Source organism: Podarcis pityusensis (assembly GCF_964106645.2).
Source record: "Podarcis pityusensis genome assembly, chromosome: 8".
Lineage (NCBI taxonomy): Eukaryota > Metazoa > Chordata > Lepidosauria > Squamata > Lacertidae > Podarcis > Podarcis pityusensis.
Window position 1 is genome coordinate 5,726,996 of NC_138033.1, and position 24,584 is coordinate 5,751,579.

At 48.9% G+C, this 24,584-nt stretch overlaps 1 protein-coding gene across 1 annotated transcript in view; it reads left to right on the plus strand.

Annotated features, from left to right (window-relative positions):
• SLC8A2 (solute carrier family 8 member A2) overlaps positions 1–24,584 on the plus strand; it is a 134,154-nt gene that overhangs the window by 59,383 nt on the left and 50,187 nt on the right. The window lies entirely within an intron of this gene.

Here is a 24,584-nt window from a genome sequence, read left to right on the forward strand (position 1 = left end):
TATGGGGTCCCTTCCAACTATACAAATCTACGATTCTGTGTCGTAAGCCTCCAGAGGAACCTAGCTGGCTTCTGCCTGGAATAGGCAGCTGACCCATTCACCTGTCCAAGGTGTGTGTGTGTGTGTGTGTGTGTGTGTGTGTGTGTGTGATTCTTATGTAATGGGGAGGAGGAGTTGGCTTGGCTGAGAAGTGTTTATCAAGAGTTCCCAGCCAATTAGAAGGCTGGGCTGGGGGCCAATCAGGCCCTGGGGAATCCTCAAAGGGAGGAGGGGCAAGCGGGAAGATTGAAAGGCCTCTCAATTCCCTGGAGAGCGAAGAGAGATCGTGATTACTTTGCCATCGGTGGAACATTGCGTGCCTCTCTGTGTCTCTCTGTGTGTGTTGCTTTAATTGGGTTTAAAAATCTATGTTTTGCTCTCGGCTGAGGTGCCACCTGCAATTTTAGGCTTCCTGATCTGCACATTTCGGTCATGTCTCCAGGTTTCTCTCACACTTATTTTTAAAAAACGCATGCCGGGAGTCCAAGCGCCGGAAGGAAGAACTCTGGCTCATCTTGATAACATGGCAGGAATTTCTAAGAGCTCTGGCTGTTGCCAACAGGTGGGGAATTTGTCTTTTCTCCAGATTTGCATTCTGGAATCAATATTGTTTTGAAATTTTATGGTATTGTTTACAACGGCCAGCTGGTTTATACATTTCAAATACTTTTTTGGGGGGGTGGAGGAGAAGTTCCCCCTCCTTCCGAAACAGAATATTTGATTTATTTATAAAGGCAGTCAGTGACAAGCCAGCTGCCACTGCGGTGATTGGTGGCGAGGTGGCTTGGCTGAGCGCCTGGCAAGTTTGACGTCCGCGTGGGCATTGGAGGGGGCGGAAGGTGGAGAAGGTACCGTTTCAGGGGCGCAGGATGAGCTCCGTGACCCTGTGCCCGGCAGATCAGTGATCCAACAGGAGATGTTCCACAGAGGTTTAGGTCATGGCAACGCCAAAGACGTATGAGGAAGGCTGGGTGGGTTCTGTGCTAAAAGAAACCTCCCAAATACATCTATGTGTGCTCCCCCATCTCTAAAAAAAAGAGCTGGAGTGTGTATAAATGATGCTTAAATTGCAAGAAGGGAGGCCTCCCTGCTGTTATGTACTGAGTTGACTAGGATCCAAAAAGCAGCAGTCTGATTGGTCCAAGAATAATAGGATTCAGAATGCAGCAGTCTGATTGGTCCTAGAACAATAGGGTCCAGAATGCAGCAGTCTGATTGGTCCTAGAACAATGCAGCAGTATGATTGGTCCGCAGGAGCCACCCAATCCAGCTCCAGGTGGATGTGAATCCGCAACCTGATTGGCCTACAGGAGAATCCCAGAATTAGCCAATCATGTTCGACCCATTGTGTAAATAATGTATACAAAGCAGATACTGTGGGGGAACTTTCATTCCTCACTACTATGAGCTGAATAAAGAGCATGAAATCCACACTCGACTGCATTGAGGGCCTTCCAATCGAAAATTCAACCAAGGGAATGGAAACGGAGGCAGCAGCAAGGAGAGGTGTCATAAATTGTGGCAGTTCCCCTTTGCATAGTTTATTCTTCAGCATTGCTCTTTTGCACAGTAATAATCACAATATCTTCTGCTTAGTATCATAGAATTAGAAGGGACCACAAGAGTTCATCCCCTTGCAGTGCAGGAATCTTTTACCCAAGTTGGGCTCGAACCCATGACCCAAAGATGATTATTACTATTATTATTATTATTATTATTATTATTATTATTAATTTATTTAATCATTTTTTTCGATACAAACAGCAACCACAAAAGACACTACAACAAAAACCATAACAACAATAATAACACAATTTGACAATTCAGATTTAAATACACAGATATACCCATGACTGCACCCTTTTGACAATATTTCCCCATCTCTCTCTCCTCCCCCCACTTCCCGCCTCTATCCGCCTTATCGCTTAAATATTCATTCCAGATTTCTTCATGTTTATCCATTCTTAATTTGCGTCGACATGCAATTCGTTCATATGTAGCTACTCTGTCCGTATTATCAACCCATGTGCTCAATGGAATCTTTTTGCGGCTCTTCCAGTTCATCAAAACAAGAGATTAAGGGAAACGGCTTGCGTCTTTGGTCCGAGAAGTATGAGTTGGGGAGCTTCTCCTCACTGAAAGCAAAAGAGAAGCAACTTCTTCCCCATCCTCTGTTATGCAGGCCGATCGCCAAGGCTGCCTCCTGCCTTTCCTATGTTCCTAATTGCCTGGGATTCTCAAGTCGCTAAGAGTGGTGGCTCAGCTGCGAAATGGGAAAAAGCCCCAGTGGAACTGCCCACTCTGTCCCTGCAGTTTTACACCAGAAGGGCTCTTTGCTGCAGCTTCCCTCCTCCTCCTGCTTCTCCTCCTCCTCGGCCATCTGTATCAGTTGCAGGCAAGAGGTCCCCTCTGATGATGCCCAATTGGTTCTGCGCTTTGCAGAGTGGGAGGAAACAGAAAAATGCCTTTCTCGGCAGGGCAGCTGCACTCACAACCTCACCAGCTTCCTGAGCCAAGAGCTTGGCAGCGGCTGGCGACTCGGTTGGAGCCAGGTCTTGATTACACATGGGGATGAGTACTCCAAAGGGGAGGGGCTGTTAGAGTGGGAGTTGTAGTTGTTATAATATAGTACCATCCGTATTGGCGATTAAGGTCTAACTGTAGGGCCATAAGAACGCCCCCCCAACGCCTTTCTGAGAAAGGAGAGGTCCGTCAGGAGAACAAGGCTGGCATTGATGGAACAGGCTCAAATGTTTATTATTCAAGGTTGTAAAGAGATAAGCAGGGACGCGGGTGGCGCTGTGGGTAAAAGCCTCAGCGCCTAGGGCTTGCCGATCGAAAGGTCGGCGGTTCGAATCCCCGCGGCGGGGTGCGCTCCTGTTGCTCGGTCCCAGCGCCTGCCAACCTAGCAGTTCAAAAGCACCCCCGGGTGCAAGTAGATAAATAGGGACCGCTTACTAGTGGGAAGGTAAACGGCGTTTCCGTGTGCTGCGCTGGCTCGCCAGATGCAGCTTGTCACGCTGGCCACGTGACCCGGAAGTGTCTCCGGACAGCGCTGGCCCCCGGCCTCTTAAGCGAGATGGGCGCACAACCCTAGAGTCTGTCAAGACTGGCCCGTACGGGCAGGGGTACCTTTACCTTTTAAAAGAGATAAGCAGACTCAGGAATGCACACTGCCCTGGCGTGGTGGGGCTGATGGGGCCATTGTAGGAAGGGGGGGGCAAGCCCATGTAAGGACATAGGAACTTACTATAACTTCCGATTTCCCAGAAATCAGATGGTTTACAAGAAATCAGGTGGTATTGTATTCTGCAAACGTATAAAAAGCAGGCACGGTCAGAATTGTGTGTGCAGATTGCAAGCTTATCGCTCTGTACCTTTGTCCTGCATATGCATTTCAAATAAATCCTGTTGAATCCTGCAAGGTTGGTTGCCACTTCGTGTGAATCTATGCTCCAGGGACCCAATAGCAGACATGGAAAATGTCCAACATAACCAGGCTTGCGTGTTGAGCTCACTGCTTTTCGGAAGCGGCCAGCTTAGAACCGCCAGGAGCGATGCCTCAATGCCTTCCACAGGCACTCTGTCCTAAGGATTTGGGGCAGAATTCCACGCACAAGATGCGCTCTTGCAAGTTCACATTCCCAGCATGTCTGCACTCCTATCTCAGCAACATCTACCCAGGCTGAGACCCTACCTGCCCACAGACTGTCTTGCCAGAGTGGTGCATGCTCTGGTTATCTCCCACTTGGACGACTGCAATGTGCTCTACGTGGGGCTACCTTTGAAGGTGACCTGGAAACTGCAACTAATCCACAATGCGGCAGCTAGACTGGTGACTGGGAGCAGCCGCCGGGACCATATAACACCGGTCTTGAAAGACCTACATGGGCTCCCAGTACGTTTCCGAGCACAATTCAAAGTGTTGGTGCTGATCTTTAAAGCCCTAAATGGCCTCGGCCCAGTATACCTGAAAGAGTGTCTCCACCCCCATCGTTCAGCCTGGACACTGAGGCCCAGCTCCAAGGGCCTTCTGGCAATTCCCTCACTGCGAGAAGTGAAGTTACAGGGAACCAGGCAGAGGGCCTTCTTGGTCGTGGCACCCGCCCTGTGGAACGCCCTCCCACCCGATGTCAAGGAAATATATAACTCACTGACTTTTAGAAGACATCTGAAGGCAGCCCTGTTTAGGGAAGTACTTAATGTTTGATGTTTTGTTGTGTTTTTAATATTCTGTTGGGAGCTGCCCAGAGTAGCTGGGGAGGCTCGGTCAGCTGGGCAGGGTATAAGTAATAAATTATTATTATTATTATTATTATTATTATTATTATTATTATTATCCCCTCCAACAACCGGATGATTCAAATCCGGGTGCTTGCTTTTTGGTTTCAAGCTCTCGCAGGAGCCAGCTGACTCATGCCGGACTGCAGGACCAAAAATCGGGGCATTCTGGGATGCATTCAGAAGCTAGGATGGCTCCTGCAATTCCTGGATGCCCTGCTTAAATTGGGACGGTTGAGTGGTATGCATTCAGTCCCTGAGACTGAGGTCGCCATCTCCTGCTTTGCATCGCAGCCACGGTATGCTGTTGCTTGGCGAGTCCCCCCCCCCCATGGAAATAAAGACACATGACACAATTATTTAAGGTTAATGGGCTAAATATGGCCACAACTTTATTGGTTACAGGTGATGAGCGGTATTGGCTTAGGCATTGGTCCTAACAGACTATCCGGCTTCAGCCTGTTTGCTTGAAGTCCGGGAAGGGTTAACCCCAGTAGGGGGAGTCCTGCTGATGCACTGGTATGCGGGAAAAGAGGGAGATCCCTGGCTGTGCCTGCGTTTAAATCGTGCGGTCCACGCCCCCAAAGCCAGCCGATTGGCTGGCCAGGGGATGACACGGCTGGGGCCGTGATGCCCGCAATCCCACCTCCTCCACAGGGCAGAAGTGGCTTTCTTCCACAAATTCCAGAGCTAGTGGCTCTCTTAACTGTATCTACACAAAGGTAAATTCTATTGAGTTCCATGGGGGTTTAACCCCAGGTAAGTGTGTTTTGGATGGCAGCCTAAGTGGAAAGCAGGTTTAAGAGCTAAGCTTCCCTAAGCTTTTGCTCAAAGCTCCCAGCATGTTTTTAGACCACTAGATGCCACTTCTTTTCCAGACCTAAGAATAGAAGCCAGGAGTCGAGGCTCCGAGACCTTAATTGGCCCTCACTTCCCGTCTTCCACACTGATAGCGATAAAGCACAGAAGTACCTGCCCGCCGCCCTATCACTAGACATCAGTTCCAACCCATCGAAGCAGAGAAAAACATTCCGATTCTGGAATCTAGCGTTTGTGTAAAGAGAGAGAGAGAAATATTTATAAATGAGAGTCTAGCCTGTTGATCTTTAATGACCCCAATCTATTTCATTTCAGTAAATTAGGCAGGTCACGTTCGCAAGGCAGGACGCAGGCTCTCTGCTCCAGACAGCATTGGCGCCTTGGTGCAAGACATGAAGGATGGCAAAGATCAGTGATCTTGCAGGCTTGTAGGGAAAGGCTGTGCTGAATTGTACTGTGTAGTCCCATAGGCTTCCTCAAACTGGGCCCTCCAGATGTTTTGAGACTACAATTCCCATCATCCCTGACCACTGGTCCTGCTAGCTGGGGATCATGGGAGTTGTAGGCCAAAAACGTCTGGAGGGCCCAGTTTGAGGAAGCCTGGTGTAGTCCACAGGCTGTCGCAGTTGCGGGGGGGAAGCCTCTGGACGTAGAAGTAACATTACCCTAGTATATGTATCAGATAGATGGAGCTGGTAGACAGCTGCCCTGGACTACAGAATTGACCTGCGCCTCCATTGGCAGCTGTGAGTCCAAAATGAAGAGTGCTTATCTCTCATTGAATCTTCTTCTTCTTCTTCTTCTTCTTCTTCTTCTTCTTCTTCTTCTGCGATCACTCGTAGTCGAGTAAGATTGTCTCCCATGAATATGGTCCTAACAGTATGTCTGTAAGTGACTGTGGAGGCCAATTCTGGATCCGCACATCCTTCCACAGTGGGAACGTTGGTTCCCGGGCAGGAGTTGATCACAGAGAGGATTTGTCTTCCTTTTAGCACGTTTCTCCCTTTTGTCCTGAGTTCAAGCTTCTTCAAAACCCATGATGCCTTTGGTAAAGGCTGTTCTGCAACTGGAGCACTCACAGACCAGTGATTCCCAGTTGTCAGTGTTTATACTACTTTTTAAAGACTTTTGAGCATCTTTAAACCTCCTTTGTTGTCCACCGGCATTACGCTTTCCATTTTTAAGTTCAGAATAGAGTACAGTGGTACCTCGGGTTAAGTACTTAATTCGTTCCGGAGGTCCGTTCTTAACCTGAAACTGTTCTTAACCTGAAGTGCCACTTTAGCTAATGGGGCCTCCTGCTGCTGCCGCGCTGCCGGAGCACGATTTCTGTTCTCATCCTGAAGCAAAGTTCTCAACCTGAAGCACTATTTCTGGGTTAGCGGAGTCTGTAACCTGAAGCGTATGTAACCTGAAGCGTATGTAACCCAAGGTACCACTGTAGTTGCTTTGGAAGACGATCATCAGGCATCTGCACTACATGGCCAGTCCAACAAAGTTGATGTTGAAGAATCATTGCTTCAACACTGGTTGATCTTTGCCTCTTCCTGGACACTGGCATTAGTTTGTCTGTCTTCCCAAGTGATATGTAAAAATTTTCGGAGACACCGTTGGTGGAATCTTTCGAGGAGTTGGAGATGGCGTTTATAAGCTGTCCATTATTCAACATCTTTATCAACGACTTGGATGATGGACTCAAGGGCATCCTGATCAAATTTGCAGATGACACCAAATTGGGAGGGGTGGCCAACACCCCAGAGGACAGGATCACACTTCAAAACGACCTTGACAGATTAGAGAACTGGGCCAAAACAAACAAGATGAATTTTAACAGGGAGAAATGTAAAGTATTGCACTTGGGCAAAAAAAATGAGAGGCACAAATACAAGATGGGGGACACCTGGCTTGAGAGCAGTACATGTGAAAAGGATCTAGGAGTCTTGGTTGACCACAAACTTGACATGAGCCAACAGTGTGACGCGGCAGCTAAAAAAGCCAATGCAATTCTGGGCTGCATCAATAGGAGTATAGCATCTAGATCAAGGGAAGTAATAGTGCCACTGTATTCTGCTCTGGTCAGACCTCACCTGGAGTACTGTGTCCAGTTCTGGGCACCACAGTTCAAGAAGGACATTGACAAACTGGAACGTGTCCAGAGGAGGGCAACCAAAATGGTCAAAGGCCTGGAAACGATGCCTTATGAGGAACGGCTAAGAGAGCTGGGCATGTTTAGCCTGGTGAAGAGGAGGTTAAGGGGTGATATGATAGCCATGTTCAAATATATAAAAGGATGTCACATAGAGGAGGGAGAAAGGTTGTTTTCTGCTGCTCCAGAGAAGCGGACACGGAGCAATGGATCCAAACTACAAGAAAGAAGATTCCACCTAAACATTAGGAAGAACTTCCTGACAGTAAGAGCTGTTCGACAGTGGAATTTGCTGCCAAGGAGTGTGGTGGAGTCTCCTTCTTTGGAGGTCTTTAAGCAGAGGCTTGACAACCATATGTCAGGAGTGCTCTGATGGTGTTTCCTGCTTGGCAGGGGGTTGGACTCGATGGCCCTTGTGGTCTCTTCCAACTCTATGATTCTATGATTCTATGATTCTATGTTTCACAAGCGTACAGTAAGGTTGGTAGTACAATAGCTTTGTAAACAAGCATTATGGCTTCCCTGTGAATGTCCCAGTCCTCAAACACTCTGCTTTTTAGTCGGGAGAAAGCCGCACTCACCATGCTCAGGCGATGCTGGATTTCGGCATCAATGTCAGCCCTTGTGGAAAGATAACTGCCTACGTAGGGAAAATGATCACTTTTCTCATTGAGTAACAGTAGCCAGTTCCCACCCATCTTGTGATTAGGTGAAATACCTCCAGTCAGTAAGATGTTTGTTTGGGTTCTTCCAGGCATGTGAGCCAGATCTCCTGGGTTCCTTCCCAGTATTCAGAGGTACACATTGTATCCGCTGCTGGATGTAACACAGCCATCTTTCCTGGTAGTCAATTATAGCTTCCATGAATCTAATTTGGGGGAATGGTGTGTCGCTTGTGTACCTAACGATGGGAGGGGCCCCCAGTTAGCATCGCAAACGGGCCAGAGGGGCTTTAAAAGCTTTTGGGCTAGCAGTCAATTGAAAACAGGATGGCCACGCTGAAGTTCATCCTGCAAATGGATTTTTAATGGCATCTTCCTGCAGAGAAAACGCACGCAAAAGTTGTAAGCCAAAGGTGGCTTATTGGTCGGCTGTTCTTGCATCATATTCCTTTCTGCTCCTCCGCCAGCAAACACGCCCCCACCCCCCCAGTCTGACCACTTTCCCCTTGCTGATTCCCTTCTTATGCTCACCCATCCCGCCCCCCTGGCCATCCTCTTGCACCACCAAATGAACAACAATCATAGTGATGATACCAACAGGAGTTTAATCCCCGGTAAGCCCTTAGGATAAAGGAAGCAATTCTCTGGCTGTTTCACACACACACACACACACACACACGTTAGATAGCAGGACAGGATGAGATTATGTAGTGCCCCACTTAAGCTTCTGGGAGCATTAAAAGATCCAGGGTCTTGCAAGACAAAGAGAGGCACCTTAGTTTATCTTGAATGATGGGGAGGAGGAAAGTTCCCTCTCAGGGAGCAGAACATCCCTATGTGCTTAGAGATCCCAACAAAGGTATATAGTGGCAAATTCAGAAGCTCCTTCATGAGAGTCACAGCCAAACGGCCTCACAGCAGAGCCGGCCCAGCCAGGTGAGACTGCTGCTTCAGCTGGCAAAAGCCCCTGGCGGGCATAAATGTGGATGCCCCCGGGCTCCGCCATCGACAGAAGAAGAAGAGTTTGGATTTGATATCCCGCTTTATCACTACCCTAATGAGTCTCAAGGGACGTGGGTGGCGATGTGGGTTAAACCACAGAGCCTAGGACTTGCCGATCAGGAGGTCGGCGGTTCGAATCCCCGCGACGGGGTGAGCTCCCATTGCTCGGTCCCTGCTCCTGCCAACCTAGCAGTTCGAAAGCACGTCAAAGTGCAAGTAGATAAATAGGTGCCGCTCCGGTGGGAAGGTAAACGCCGTTTCCGTGCACTGCCCTGGTTCTCCAGAAGTGGCTTAGTCCTGCTGGCCACATGACCCAGAAGCTGTACACTGGCTCCCTCGGCCAATAAAGCGAGATGAGCGCCACAACCCCAGAGTCAGCCACGACTGGACCTAATAGTCAGGGATCCCTTCACCCTTTACCTTTTAAGGAGTCTCAAAGCGGCTAACATTCTCCTTTCCCTTCCTCTCCCACAACAAACACACTGTGAGGTGAGTGGGGCTGAGAGACTTCAGAGAAGTGTGACTAGCCCAAGGTCACCCAGCAGCTGCATGTGGAGGAGAAGGGAATCGAACCCGGTTCACCAGATTACGAGTCCACCGCTCTTAACCACTACACCACACTGAAGCGCTGCCCCCATATTGGCACTGATTTTGGGAAGTATCATGGAACATGCAAGATTCCACATGGTTTGGGGTGAGATCTCACCTTAAATCAGTATGATTTCCCCCCAAATCAGCAACAATGGTGGTGGTGCTTCTCCAGACACCCCTTTCTAAGCTTATACAAGCTTCTAAAATTTAATAATAGTAATAGTAGTAATAATAATAATAATACAGTGGTGCCTCGCAAGACGAAATTAATTCGTTCCGCGAGTTTTGTCGTCTTGCAATTTTTTTCGTCTTGTGAAGCATGGTGTCGGGAAAGTTTTGGAAAAGCTTCAAAAATCACCAAAGTCTTTAAAAACATCAAAAAAGGCTACCACACCGCGTTCTATGAGTTGCTCCTCAAAGTCAAGTCGCAACTGTATTAACGGTGTTAAGAAAAAGGAAACAAACTTGCAAGACGTTTCTGTCTTGCGAAGCAAGCCCATAGGGAAAATCGTCTTGCGAAGCAGCTCAAAAAACAAAAAACCCTTTCGTCTAGCGAGTTTTTTGTCTTGCGAGGCATTCGTCTTGCGAGGTACCACTGTAATAAATACGCCACCCATCTGGCTGGCTTTCCCAGACTCTCTTGGCGGCTTCCAATCGATTATTAAAAACGCAATACAGCATCAAACATTAAAAACTTCCTTAAACAGGGCCACCTTCAGATGTCTTTTAAAAGTAACATAGTTGTTTATTTCCTTGACATCTGATGGGAGGGCATTCCACAGGGCGGGTGCCACTACCAAGAAGGCCCTCTGCCTGGTTCCCTGTAACCTCACTTCTCGCAGTGAGGGAACCACCAGAAGGCCCTCGGTGCTTATAAATTTGTGAACCGTCTTTAGAACTGCGGGTATAGGGTGGCATACAAATTTAAGAAATAATAGTAATAACTGTACAGTAATAATAATTAGGGGTGTGTTGCAACAGTCACCACAGATCTCTGTGTGTTGCCTTTCAGCCAGATCTGCTGTTTTCTGCGCACATACATGGGCGAATGATTTGAAGAGGGATTGGCTGTTAAATCACTCTGGAAACTGTAGCCCTGGAAAGGGAACCCTCAGCACTCCTATTGAACTACAGCTCCCAGCATTCTTTAGGGGGAGCCATGGCTGTTTAGAGTGGTATCATAGTGTTTTAAATATATTGTGTGAATGTAGCCAGGAAGATTTTGGGCATCACATGGCAGGGCAGAGTCTCAAACAAAGATGTGCTCTCCCAAGCCCACATTCCCAACATGTTTGCACTCTTGTCTCAGCGACATCTACACTGGCTTGGTCAGGTCCACAGAATGGACGACGGCAGACTCCCCAAGGATGTTGTTATGTACTGAGTTCAATAGGATTCAGAATTAGCCGTCTGATTGGTCCTAGAACAATAGGATCCAGAATGCAGCAGTCTGATTGGTCCACAGGAGCCACCCAATCCAGCTCCAGGTGGAAGGGAATCCGCAACCTGATTGGCCTACAGGAGAATCCCAGAATTAGCCAATCACGTGGGGCCCTTTGTGTAAATAATGTATATAAAGCAGACATTCAGGGGGAACTTCCATTCCTCCTCACCACTATGACCTGAATAAAGAGCATGAAATCCACTCTCGACTCCGAGTATATGTCAGATGTGCTCTATGGGGAGTTGGCTTTAGGTACCAGGCCCGCTGTCAAACCTACTGCATTACAAAGATGTCTACAAATGTGTCACGAAGGCTGGGAACATTGGGGCTGTCATACGTCCGGATTTCCCCAGACATTCCCAGGATTTCAAAGGCGGAATTGATTTCCGGGGGGAATTTCCAAAAGGCGGTGGTGCTTTGTCCTGGATCTTAGAGAAGTCAATCGATAAATCAACCATTTTGGGTGTCCTGGATTTTACGTTTTGAAATATGGCAACCGTAGGCAACATCAGCCCCAACAGATGGGAATCCCTTGCAGATGACCACAGTGCCTGTAGACAGACAGTCAGGTTGTGCATCTACAGCAGTGACCAGAGGAGGAATGACCGCTGGGAGGAGCACAGAGGGAAGAAACACCACGGTATATCTGCAGCAGCACAACCGGATACCTTCATCTGCCCTGGCTGCAACAAAACATGTCTCTCCCATATCGATCCTACAGCCACAGCAGGCGCTGCAGTCTTCCAGCAGTTTGACTTCACCTCCAAAGGTGCACTCTTCCACTGTGTCCCAAGGAAGGAGGAAACCAACCACCAAAGTAACGTCCCTGTGGAACACAGCAGGGCAGAGGATGGGGTCCAAAATAGAATTATTTGGCTCTGCCTGTCTTTGGCTCTGGTTCCACCAATTGTTGGCCTAGGTGCCTTCCACCCACAATGGGTTCCAGCCACCACTGGGTTTGATACGCTTCTGGTGTCCGTATGGCTCTGTCCACCCCCACAGAGAATAAGTGACAGAAGGAAATTTTTACAGGGCCCCAGTGAGTGCAATAGTTTTTGAAGCGGCCAAGATTTCAGGCCTTGCAAATAAAGTTCTTGGTGAGAGATAATTTTAGCAGGTGGCCTGTCTCGATTATTTATTCCTTCTGTGCTGCAAAGGCTTCAGTCAGCCAGAACATAACAGCCAGAGAGGAAACCATCAAAATAAGCATGGGATGTTAGCGGCTGCAGCCCAGACCTGGGATGGTGTGGCAGATTGCGATGTCAGGCTGCGGCCAGAGAGATCTGGGTTCAAATTCCCGACCAGCGACAAAGCTCAGTGAGTGACTTTGGCAGATCGCATTTTTTCCATCCAACATACCTCACAGAGCAGTTGTGGGGAATGCAACTTGGGGAGAACATTTATGCTTTCTCCTGTCAGTCTTTTGGAAAGACTTTGTTGTTGTTTAGTCGTTTAGTTGTGCCTGGCTCTTCATGACCCCCTGGACCAGAGCACGCCAGGCACTCCTGTCTTCCACTGCCTCCCGCAGTTTGGTCAAACTCATGCTGGTAGCTTCGCGAACACTGTCCCACCATCTCGTCCTCTGTGGTCCCCTTCTCCTTGTGCCCTCCATCTTTCCCAACATCAGGGTCTTTTCCAGGAAGTCTTCTCTTCTCATGAGGTGGCCAAAGTCTTGGAGCCTCAGCTTCAGGATCTGTCATTCCAGTGAGCACTCAGGGCTGATTTCCTTCAGAATGGATGCGTTTGATCTTCTTGCAGTCCATGGGACTCTCAAGAGTCTCCTCCAGCACCATAATTCAAAAGCATCCATTCTTCGGCGATCAGCCTTCTTTATGGTCCAGCTCTCACTTCCATACATCACTACTGGCAAAGACTTAGAAAAAGGATTACCAGAGAGAAGAAGGCTTTTGAAAGGGTTGGTTTGCACCAATTTTCCTGGGTGAGAGAGAGATATTTGACCAGAGCATTTGTTGCACACTGCAGATCTGAGGAGGCTGATTCAGGAGTCTTCGAAATAAATAAAATTGCATCCCATGTGTTATTTTCTCTAGTTTATATATATACTTTACCCCATGGAGGCGCAGGTTACAGCAACAGCCAAGGTGACATTTTCCCACCTTCGCCGCATCAAGCAGTTGGTCCCTTACCTTTCCCGCCCCGACCTGGCCACAGTGATCCATGCGACAGTCACCTCCAGGCTTGACTACTGTAATTCACTCTACCCTTGAAGCTGTCCCAGAAACTCCAGCGGGTACAGAATGCTGCAGCGAGGCTCCTCACGGGGTCTCTGCCATGGGAGCATATTCACCCAGTGCTTTTCCAGCTGCACTGGCTCCCGGTGGAGTACAAGGTCAGGTTCAAGGTGCTGGTTTTGACCTTTAAAGCCCTTCACGGCCTAGGACCCTCGTACCTATGGGACCGCCTCTCCCGGTATGCCCCACGGAGAGCCTCAAGGTCCATAAATAGCAACACCCTAGAGGTCCCGGGCCCTAAGGAAGTTAGATAACCCTCAACCAGAGCCAGGGCCTTTTCAACTCTGGCTCCGGCCTGGTGGAACGCGCTGCCTCATGAGACCAGGGCCCTGCGGGATCTGATTTCTTTCTGCAGGGCCTGTAAGACAGAGTTGTTCCACCTGGCCTTTGCCTTGGAGCCAATTTGATTCCCTCCATCTCTTTCTTTTTCCTTTTCCTTTCTTCTCCTGTGATGAGACTGCATTTTAATATTTTAATGTTTCAGTATTTTAATTGTTGTATTTTAATCTTGTTTTTAAGTTGTATTCATTCAACTTGTTTTTATTATTGCTTGTTAGCAGCCCTGAGCCCGGCCTTGGCTGGGGAGGGCGGGGTATAAATAAAAATAAAAATTATTATTATTATTATTATTATTTGTTTAGGTGAAGCATGACATTAAAAAAACAACAATCGCAGAAAGTGCAAATTTCAGGTGTATTTCTTATTTATTTAATGCTTCTCTATCCCACCTTTTCCTCCAAGAAAATCAAGGTGGTGTACCCCCCCTTCCTCATTTCATCCCTCAAACAACCCTGTGAGGTAGGTTAGACTAAGAGACTAGCCCGAATCACCCAGTGAGGGCTTTGTCTCCCAGCTCCCAGCCCAGCGCTCTAACCATTACACCACACCACCTCCATTTTGGTTTGCATATTGGGAAAACATAGATTAGGTAGCTTCGCCTCAGAGTCTGTACTGCGCTGAATGTCTCCTCCGTCTGTGCACGGTCACCTTCATACTGATGGAGAATTCTGGGAGCTTGTCCAGACTGTCCCAGAGGATTCTGGGAGATGTGGCTGAGAGAGAAGCTCTTTGTGCCAGAATCTCTCTGCACAGCTGCTGCGGATCAGGTGCACTGGCCTCCTTTGCCTGCCCTCGTGGGCGAGTCGTTTCACAAGTATAAACGATGCTGTGTCTCTGAGGAGGTAGAAAACAAAGCCCCCCCTTTTCCTCAGCTCCCGTTGGGTTTCTCCCTGCTCCACATTACGCCCACTCTCCTTCTCCCTGCCACCTCCATGTTTATGTTTTATGATCTCATTCTCCGAGCCACAGACTCGAATTCCCTCCTTTGAGCGATTAAAGCGAATGCGGTCTGACCCCTTCCCCACAGCAATTTCCTATCTTGGAGAAGCCGGGAGCTCACCCTCCTTGCGGGAGAGATGGAAGGCAGAGGGAAAGAGAGCAGCTGAGAATGCTGTTTGGCAGTGCTCATGGGTTTCCCAAAAAGACCTGGCTGGCAGCTGCAGTTCAGAAGAGGATGCTGGGCTAAAGGGATATTTGGTCCCATCTAGCAGCAGTGGAGGGACGTGGGTGGCGCTGTGGGTTAAACCACTGAGCCCAGGACTTGCTGATCAGAAGGTTGGCGGTTCGAATCCTCGCGACGGGGTGAGCTCCCGTTGCTCGGTCCCTGCTCCTGCCAACCTAGCAGTTCAAAAGCATGTCAAAGTGCAAGTAGATAAATAGGTACCGCTCCGGCGGGAAGGTAAACGGTGTTTCCGTGCGCTGCTCTGGTTTGCCAGAAGCGACTTAGTCATGCTGGCCACATGACCCGGAAGCTGTACACCGGCTCCCTCGGCCAATAAAGCGAGATGAGCGCCGCAAGCCCAGAGTCGGCCACGACTGGACCTAATGATCAGGGGTCCCTTTACCTTTACCTAGCAGCAGTGGTGCTCACTGGAAGGACAGATCCTGAAGCTGAGGTTCCAATACTTCGGCCACCTCATGAGAAGAGAAGACTCCCTGGAAAAGACCCTGATGTTGGGAAAGATGGAGGGCACAAGGAGAAGGGGACAACAGAGGACGAGATGGTTGGACAGTGTTCTCGAAGCTACCAGCATGAGTTTGACCAAACTGCGGGAGGCAGGGGAAGACAGGAGTGCCTGGCGTGCTCTGGTCCAGGGGGACACGAAGAGTCGGACATTACTAAACGACTAAACAACAACAACAGCAGCAGCAGCAGTGGTGTAGCATGGGGCAGGAGGCCACAGGGGCTGTTGCCCTGGGTGCAAAATTGTTAAGGGTGCAAAGTTTCAACACCCGGTGCTGCCTCAATGCAGCTGCACACTTCCGTCTTCAGGCTCCGTTGAAAACGGCTTCTCCATGCGAATTTATAAGCACCGAGGGTCTTCTGGCGGTTCCCTCGCTGTGAGAAGCCAAGTTACAGGGAACCAGGCAGAGGGCCTTCTCGGCGGTGGCACCCGCCCTGTGGAACTCCCTCCCACCAGATGTCAAAGAGAACAAGAACTACCAGACCTTTAGAAGACTTCTGAAGGCAGCCCTGGTTAGGGAGGCTTTTTAATGTTTTATAGACTATTGTCTACAGTTGCAGGAAAACACAGGCCGGAAGAAAGCTCTTGGGTTCGAATCCTGCTTGCGGGCTTCCCACAGGCATCTGGCTGGTCCCTGTGAGAAGACGATGCCAGACTAGGTGGGCCACTGGCCTCATCCAGTAGACCTCTAGGTAAAGGTAAAGGGACCCCTGACCATTAGGTCTAGTCGTGGACGACTCTGAGGTTGCGGCGCTCATCTCGCTTTACTGGCCGAGGGAGCCGGCGTACAGCTTCCGGGTCATGTGTCCAGCATGACTAAGCCGCTTCTGGCGAACCAGAGCAGCACACGGAAACGCCGTTTACCTTCCCGCTGGAGTGGTACCTATTTATCTACTTGCACTTTGACGTGCTTTCGAACTGCTAGGTTGGCAGGAGCTGGGACCGAACAACAGGAGCTCACCCCGTCGCAGGGATTCAAACCACCGACCTTCTGATCGGCAAGTCCTAGGCTCTGTGGTTTAACCCACAGTGCCACCTGTGTCCCTAGACCTCTACCTGTGTACAAAACAACTGCTGCTTTTGGTCAGCTGAACAGGGCTGATTCACACAACCTCTGCATTCACCGGGGGCATATACCTGTTTTGACCTGGGTCAACCTCGTGCTCATGGCTATCTTGTCCTCTTCTTGGCCACTGGAGTGCCACTAGTGACCGCCCTGCGCCCCAGCTCACCATCATGCCTGCTTGCCATGCTTTTAAAAGCGGCACACACATTCCCACAGATGCTCTTTCCTCCTCCCTCTTGCCAGTGCCACCCCCGCCGTTGCAGCCGGCGAGTTCTCCATCACCCGCCCACATACCCAGGGCCAAGGCTGTTTGCTTGCTTCTTTATTAAAACCCAGTTCCCTGGAGCATCGCTGCCTCTCCGGTAGGCCGGCTTACATTTGTCATTACCCACCATTTTTGTCTCGCCGTCTCCCTGGCCAAAGGTTTCGTTTTGTTCATTATTATTATTTTGTATCCAGAGAGCTGCAGAATTGCAGAGCCGGAAGGGACCCACAAGGGTCATCTAGCCCAACCCCCTGCAATGCGGGACCAACGTGGGATTCAAACCCACAACCTTGAGGTTTAAAGTCCCAAGTTCAACTGACTGAGCCAAGTTACAAAGAGGGCCTGGCTCGGAAGGGCCGGGGAGGTGCAAAGCCAAACCGAAAATCTCAGGGGGTCTGATCAATGAGGTTGCCCAGGTTGTTGAGACCCATGGGAATGATGGGGTCTCAGTGTGACCCTGGAAACTTACGGCTGCAGCAGCCAGGGCTGACTCACCCAGGAGGTGAGGTGAGGAAGGTGCCTCTGGACAATGGTCCAAGGAAGCAGGTCCAGCCTCTGAGGAACACATTGCTGCTTGAAGGAGATGGGGAGAATTTTCTGTTTAGTCCCATACAGCCTGGGTTGGCCCTGGCTGCAGGATATCTTTACCAGAAGGGGTTTTTCCCCCCAGCCTGAGGGCCACAATCCCTTCTGGACAAGGTTCTGAGAGCCACATACCAGCAAGTGAGTGGAGCCAAAGACAAAAGTGGGTGGGGCAGTCTGTCACCTTTTTACAGCAGACTAGTTTTTTCCGCATCTTAAAAAGCAGAGACATCACCTTGCCAACAAAGGTCCGTATAGTTAAAGCTATGGTTTTCCCAGTAGTGATGTATGGAAGTGAGAGCTGGACCATAAAGAAGGCTGATCGCCGAAGAATGGATGCTTTTGAATTATGGTGCCGGAGGAGACTCTTGAGAGTCCCATGGAGATCAAACCTCTCCATTCTGAAGGAAATCAGCCCTGAGTGCTCACTGGAAGGACATATTGTGAAGCTGAGGCTCCAAGACTTTGGCCACCTCATGAGAACAGAAGACTCCCTGGAAAAGACCCTGATGTTGGGAAAGATGGAGGGCACAAGGAGAAGGGGACGACAGAGGACGAGATGGTCGGATAGTGTTCTCGGATAGTGGTCCATGGGGTCACGAAGAGTCGGACATGATTAAATGACTAAACAACAACAAGTTTTTTCCGGCACAGACCCACCCATACCCTCTCTGCCCTGCATCCAGACAGCAATATCAAAAGCAACACGATGGCCAGAAACAATAACAATGTGAAAAACTTCATGGAATAATTCAAAACATCAAAACTAACAAGCTGAAGTCTCTGAAAGTCTCTGAAAGTCCTTAAATGAATCACAGTGCCAGACTTTACCCGGCGGAGAGCAAGCTGTGAAGCTTTGTATAATCAGCAAATGTCCAATTCCAATGTCCAACTCTGAACTCCGCTGAACAGTGTTTCCAGATAACAGCTACTGTTTCGCTGAATACTTCATCAGCCAATTAGTTCAACACTTGTAAGAAGAAAGATATGTAATTTCTTCATTAACCAATCTTTTTTTTGAATAGATATAATGAAAAATACTCTGGAACAGTGTTCATGCGATTATGTAGTCACTGTTGCATTTGAGTCCTGGAGCTGAGATACAGATCACAGATTTGTAGAGTTGGAAGGGACCACAAGGGTCATCTAGTCCAGCCCCCTGCAGTGTAGGAATCACAGCTAAAGAATCTCTGACAGATGGCCATCTAACCTCTGGTTGTTGTCGTTGTTTAGTCGTTCAAAAACATCCATTCTTTGGTGATCAGCCTTCTGTATGGTCCAGCTCTCACTTCCATACATCACTACTGGGAAAACCACAGCTTTAACTATACGGACCTTTGTTGGCAAGGTGATGTCTCTGCTTTTTAAGATGCTGTCTTGGTTTGTCATTGCTTTTCTCCCAAGAAGCAGGCGTCTTTTAATTTTGTGACTGCTGTCACCACCATCATGGAGCCCAAGAAAGTAAAATCTCTCACTGCCTCCATTTCTTCCCCTTCTTTTTGCCAGGAGGTGATGGGCCCAGTGGCCACGATCTTAGGTTTTTTTGATGTTGAGCTTCAGACCATATTTTGCGCTCTCCTCTTTCACCCTCATTAAAAGGTTCTTTAGTTCCTCCTCACTTTCTGCCATCAAAGTTGTGTCAACTGAATATCTGAGGTTGTTGATATTTCTTCCTGCAATCTTAATTCAGGCTTGGGATTCATCCAGCCCAGCCTTTCGCATGATGAATTCTGCATATTACCTCTGATTAAAGACCTCCAATGGAGGAGAGTGCGCCATCTTTTGAGGAAGTCCATTCCACCACTGAACAATTCTTGCTGCCAGAAAGTTCTTCCTAACGTTGGGTTGGAATCTCTTTCCTTGTCCTTTGAACCTGGTGGTTCTGGCCCTACCTTCTGGATCAGCGGAAAACAAAATTTCTCCATCTTCCATGTGACAGCCCTTTACATATGTGAAGATGGCTATCAGTCTTCTCTCCAAGCTAGACATACCTGGCTCCCTCCCTCTCCCAACTTGGGCCTCCTCCTCCCTTCGTTCCCATGCAGGTGTCGATCAGCAGAGTCTGCATTCAGCAAAATTAGGGGGTTGAGCTTTGCTGGGAAAGCAGCTCTCGAGTCTCCAGATGGCAGGGAGTGGTGTGTGGAGAGGCAAAATATCCGAATGCTCCCCCACAAAAGCCAAACCCCTGTTGTAGGTGGAAGGATAATGTGTGTGGGAGAATCTTTCTGCCTCCGTTTTTTGCACCGAAGTTGTTTTGTTTTGAAATGGATGGCACATTCAAGCACGCAACACCTCTCTACAGACTGAAGTGGAGGGATCTGGGGACGGCTGTACCATGTCATTCCAGAGAATGGCAACCACAACACACATACACACACAGAGAGAGAGAGAGAAAGAGAGAGAGAGAGAGAAGAAGAAGAGGAGGAGGAGGAGGTGGTGGAGTTTGGATTTGATATCCCGCTTTATCACTACCTGAAGGAGTCTCAAAGCGGATCACAACCTCCTTTCCCTTCCTCCCCCACAACAAACACTCTGTGAGGTGAGTGAGGCTGAGAGACTTCATAGAAGTGTGACCAGCCCAAGGTCACCCAGCAGCTGCATGTGGAGGAGAAGGGAATTGAACCCGGTTCACCAGATTACGAGTCCACCACTCTTAACCACTACATCACACCGGCCCAGACGAAAAGATGGTCATCTCATTTTGCCTGCCAGCAACACTTTCCTCCATTCTTCTTCCACCAGTGGAAACCCAAACAGAGGTGCGGTAGAAATTGCAGAAGTGTTTTCCCAGAGGCATGGACTGAGGAACATTAAAAACCATTGGTGTTTCCTGTCTTCTGGAGGCATTGACTCCAGATTGTGAGCAAAATCCAAGAGGGCTGTTGGTTCAGTTTGAAGGAACGTCACTGCCTCCACCTTGCAGCAGAATGGAGAAGGAAGAAGGAACAACAGTGTCATTCTATGGGGAGGGAGGGATGGGGTCTCTAGTGATGGAAGGTCTGTAATACTGAATTAGAGAGCAGTGGGTTCCCCCTCACCCTCCATAAGTTGCACTAAGAAACCAAGGTGATGCCCAGGATCAGGGATGCTTAGGGGTGTATAATCTTGTTCACTTCGTTCCAGCAGAAAAACTCAGAATTGGAACCTTGTGAGCCAGTGTGGTGTAGTGGTTAAGAGTGGTAGTCTCGTAATCTGGGGAACCGGGTTCGCGTCTCCGCTCCTCCACATGCAGCTGCTGGGTGACCTTGGGCCAGTCACACTTCTCTGAAGTCTCTCAGCCTCACTCACCTCACAGAGTGTTTGTTGTGGGGCAGGAAGGGAAAGGAGAATGTTAGCCGCTTTGAGACTCCTGAAGGGGAGTGAAAGGCAGGATATCAAATCCAAACTCTTCTTCTTGTGTGTGTGAGCATGTGCTTTAATTAGAATTTCCCCCCTAATTCACCCTCCCAGGCACTGCATTACATTAAAAAAAAAAAAAAGACAGTGAATCAAAGGCGCACACGGCATTTCTCATCGTAATTCTAATATATTGCCATTGGCAGCAAGAACTAATTAAAGGCGTAAAAAGATGGGGGAATCGTTTTCTTTTTACGGGGCGGGATTTTTAGACCTCCTTCCACTGCTTAGCTCTTGCAAGACAACTGAAGGCAGGGAATCCGCCCCTTCCATTTTCTCTCCCTCTGTGGTGCCTGTGACTGCAACCTGGGGCCGGCTCTATCTGTAGGGAGAGGGAGGCAGCTGCCTTGGGCAGTTGATGGTAGGAGGCTGGGAGCAGGAGCAAGAGGATGGAGGATGGAGCAGTGGCGTAGCTGGGGTTTTTGCTGCCCGGGGCGGTCACTGAGTTTGCTGCTTCTCTCGGTGTTCCTCATCTGGGAGCCCCGCTGGCTTGTCACGGTCTTCCCCTCCTCTCCGATGGAGCCTTTCTACCCTTCCCTTCTTACCCCCACTCCCCGGGCTCTGACCCTTCTTCCCTTGGTGGTACCCCAGCGGGTTCCTCCAACCATCCCTCTGCGTCCAACGTTCCCATGACAACCGCCATATGCATTCAGAGAAAGTTGGGTTTAATTGTTCTGGAAAAGCCATTATGAATTGAAAACCGCAAGAGCAACAGAAGACGAGCAATGCACCTTATGTAAATCCAGCACAACTCTTAACATGGGTCTAATTAATAGACTCTGGGCTAATGGGGATATTTATTTGTTTTGCTTACAACAGGGCTGGAGTTATTGTAAACTGCAGGGACTAAGGTGGGGATCTTCAGGAATGAACACACTGATGCTTGTTTAAGGGCAAGAAGATGAATGTTGGAATCTTCAGGATAGACCAGTCGTAGGCAAACTCGGCCCCCCAGATGTTTTGGGACTACAACTCCCATCATCCCTGACCACCTGTCCTGTTAGCTAGGGATGATGGGAGTTGTAGTCCCAAAACATCTGGAGGGCCGAGTTTACCTATGCCTGGGATAGACCAAAGAAGGGACTTATCCACACAGCACATCGCTAAACTACGAAACACAAGTGAGCAAGAAGGGGGCTGCATCATTGCAAGAATCCAGCCAAACTGACCCCATAAAATATGGGAAGCTGCTGCGCAGCATGTCATAGAATTGAACTGAGACCCCATTTGGTTTTTTGGGGTGTGTGTGTGTGTTTGCGTGTCTTGCTCTTCTGAACAGGCCAGTCAGATTTTGAATGAGTCTGACATCAAAGCCCAGGGTGCTGGCCCAAGGCATTTTGCCAACGGAGGCAAAAGCAAGATGGCGGAGCCCTCCCAATTCCACATCCAGATACCATCCAGACTGGCCGTTGACTTTTTCTTTTGACACCAGCAAGGGAACGGCCACTCACCCAAGGGCAGTTGTAGCTTAGTGGGTGCAGGACAGGCCATGTGACACACCCACAGCTCTGCCTGCTCCCTGCTCCCTCAGCAAGTACCGCCTGAGGCAGCTGCCTCGCTCGCCCTCATGAAGGATAGCTCGGTTGGTAGAGCATGACCCCCTTAATCTCAGGGCCAGGGGTTTGGGCCAAAGAATCCGGCATTGTAGGCGGTTGGACTAGATGATTCTCATGGTCCCTTCCAACTCTATGATTTATGATCTATGGTGGGGCCGGCCCTATCAAAGGGCCTCTGCTATGGGGGCCATGTGACCTCAGGCGAAGAAACCACCTGAGCATTGAAGCCTTCTCCTGTTCCTGGCACGATTCTCCCCAGTTGGCAAAACCCAACATCATGTTGTAATGAGGGATGTTTAATGTCGCCTCGCTTGAGACATGACGGATTGGCCACTTATCTGCCGCGTAATTCCCGGTATTTGCTGTATCTAACATCTTGTTTTGAACGTCAACGCTTTTCGGATGTTAGTCTAATTCAATACATGATGCAGAGGCATTTGAGATGTCTGGTGACAACCTCCTCAGGTCTGTTGGTGGCGGGGAGATTTCCATTGCCTGGGCTCTCGGCATCTGTGAGAGAATTTGAGGAAGGGGGAGAGAGAGGTTTAGAAGACTGTTGTCCCTTCCCACCTGCAGATTTCTATTCACTCCCTCTCCCCCTCAGTCCAGGAGATGGAAGCTGCATATTTTGAACCAGGGTGTCCTGGACACAAATTTTACCTCTTATCCTAAACTTGCAAAATGGACTTTATGGGGTGGGTGTGTGTGTGTGTGTGTGTGTGTGTGTGTGTGTGTGTTGCTGTTCTCTCAGCCCTCTTCCCCTCTTGAAAACTGGGATAATAATGTTGCCCTCTAGCTTTCTCCTTAATCCAGCGCATGTTTGCAATTTGGTCTCTGGCTCCTCTTCCCCTTCGAAATCCAGCTTGCAGCAAAGGTCTGTATAGTTAAAGCTATGGTTTCCCCAGTCGTGATGTATGGAAGTGAGAGCTGGACCATAAAGAAGGCTGATGGCCGAAGAATTGATGCTTTTGAATTCTGGTGCTGGAGGAGACTCTTGAGAGTCCCACGGACTGCAAGAAGATCAAACCTATCCATTCTGAAGGAAATCAGCCCTGCGTGCTCACTGGAAGGACAGATCCTGAAGCTGAGGCTCCAATACTTTGGCCACCTCATGAGAAGAGAAGATTTCCTGGAAAAGACCCTGATGTTGGGAAAGATGGAGGGCACAAAGAGAAGGGGACGACAGAGGACGAGATGGTGGGACAGTCTTCTCAAAGCTACCAGCATGAGTTTGACCAAACTGCAGGAGGCAGTGGAAGACAGGAGTGCCTGGCGTGCTCTGGTCTATGAGGTCATGAAGAGTCGGACACAACTAAACGACTAAACAACAGCACCTTACAATATTATTGTAAGGATCACTGAGATGATATAATAGTAGGAGAATAATAGAAATGTAGAGTCGGAAGGGATCATGTGATATTCTAGTCCAACTCCTGCAACGCAAGGCTCTTTTGCCCAAGGTAGGACTTGAATTCAGGACCCTAAGATCGTGTGGTGGTGTATAGTGACATTGGACTTAAACGAGGGAGCCCTGAAGTGAAATCCATTCCTAGCCACAAAGACTACTTTGGACCAGTCACTGTCCCTTAGCCTAAACCACCTTACAGGGTTGTTGTAAAAACATTACTTTGAAAGGGGGATAATTAACTCAGTTTCAACCACTAGATATATAGATTTTTAAGGAGAATAGATAACAGGTGGTGATTAATTTGCTGGGGAACCTTCCTTTTTTAAAACTGGATTTCGTTTTTTAAAAGCAAAGCTACCTAAGTCCACCTGCCTTTTAAATTCCTACTCCCTGGGATTTGGGTGAGCCCAGTTTCTGAAATGCACCCCTTGTGTTTTTCAGATGAGAACCCTCTGGTCGAATTGGCTGCATTAACAGCTGGGGGTGGGGAAAGCCAGCAGGGATATAGATTTGGAGCAACAACATTTATATTTTTGTTAAACACTGAGCAGGGCTATGGGGCTTCGCCCACCACCACCCCGCCTCAGCTCTGTATCACGCAGCAAAATGAGTGGGTGGCAGGAACCCTTTGCTACTGGGATGGTTCCATCTTCCTGCCTGAATTTTGTTGTATTTTTTTGCCATCTGCCAGTGTGGCAGGGTTGCCACATATTGAAAGCAAAAACTCTCTTGGGTGGAGTGGCGCTGTGGCAGAACCCAATGCCAGTATCGAACTGGAGAAAGTGTGTTCCCCTCGTGAAATATACTCAGAGTCGAGAGTGGATTTCATGCTCTTTATTCAGCTCATAGTAGCGAGGAATGGAAGTTCCCCCAGAATGTCTGCTTTATATACATTATTTACACAATGGGCCCCACGTGATTGGCTAATTCCAGGATTCTCCTGCAGGCCAATCAGGTTGCGGATTCACTTCCACCTGGAGCTGGATTGGGTGGCTCCTGTGGACCAATCAGACTGCTGCATTCTGGGTCCTATTGTTCTAGGACCAATCAG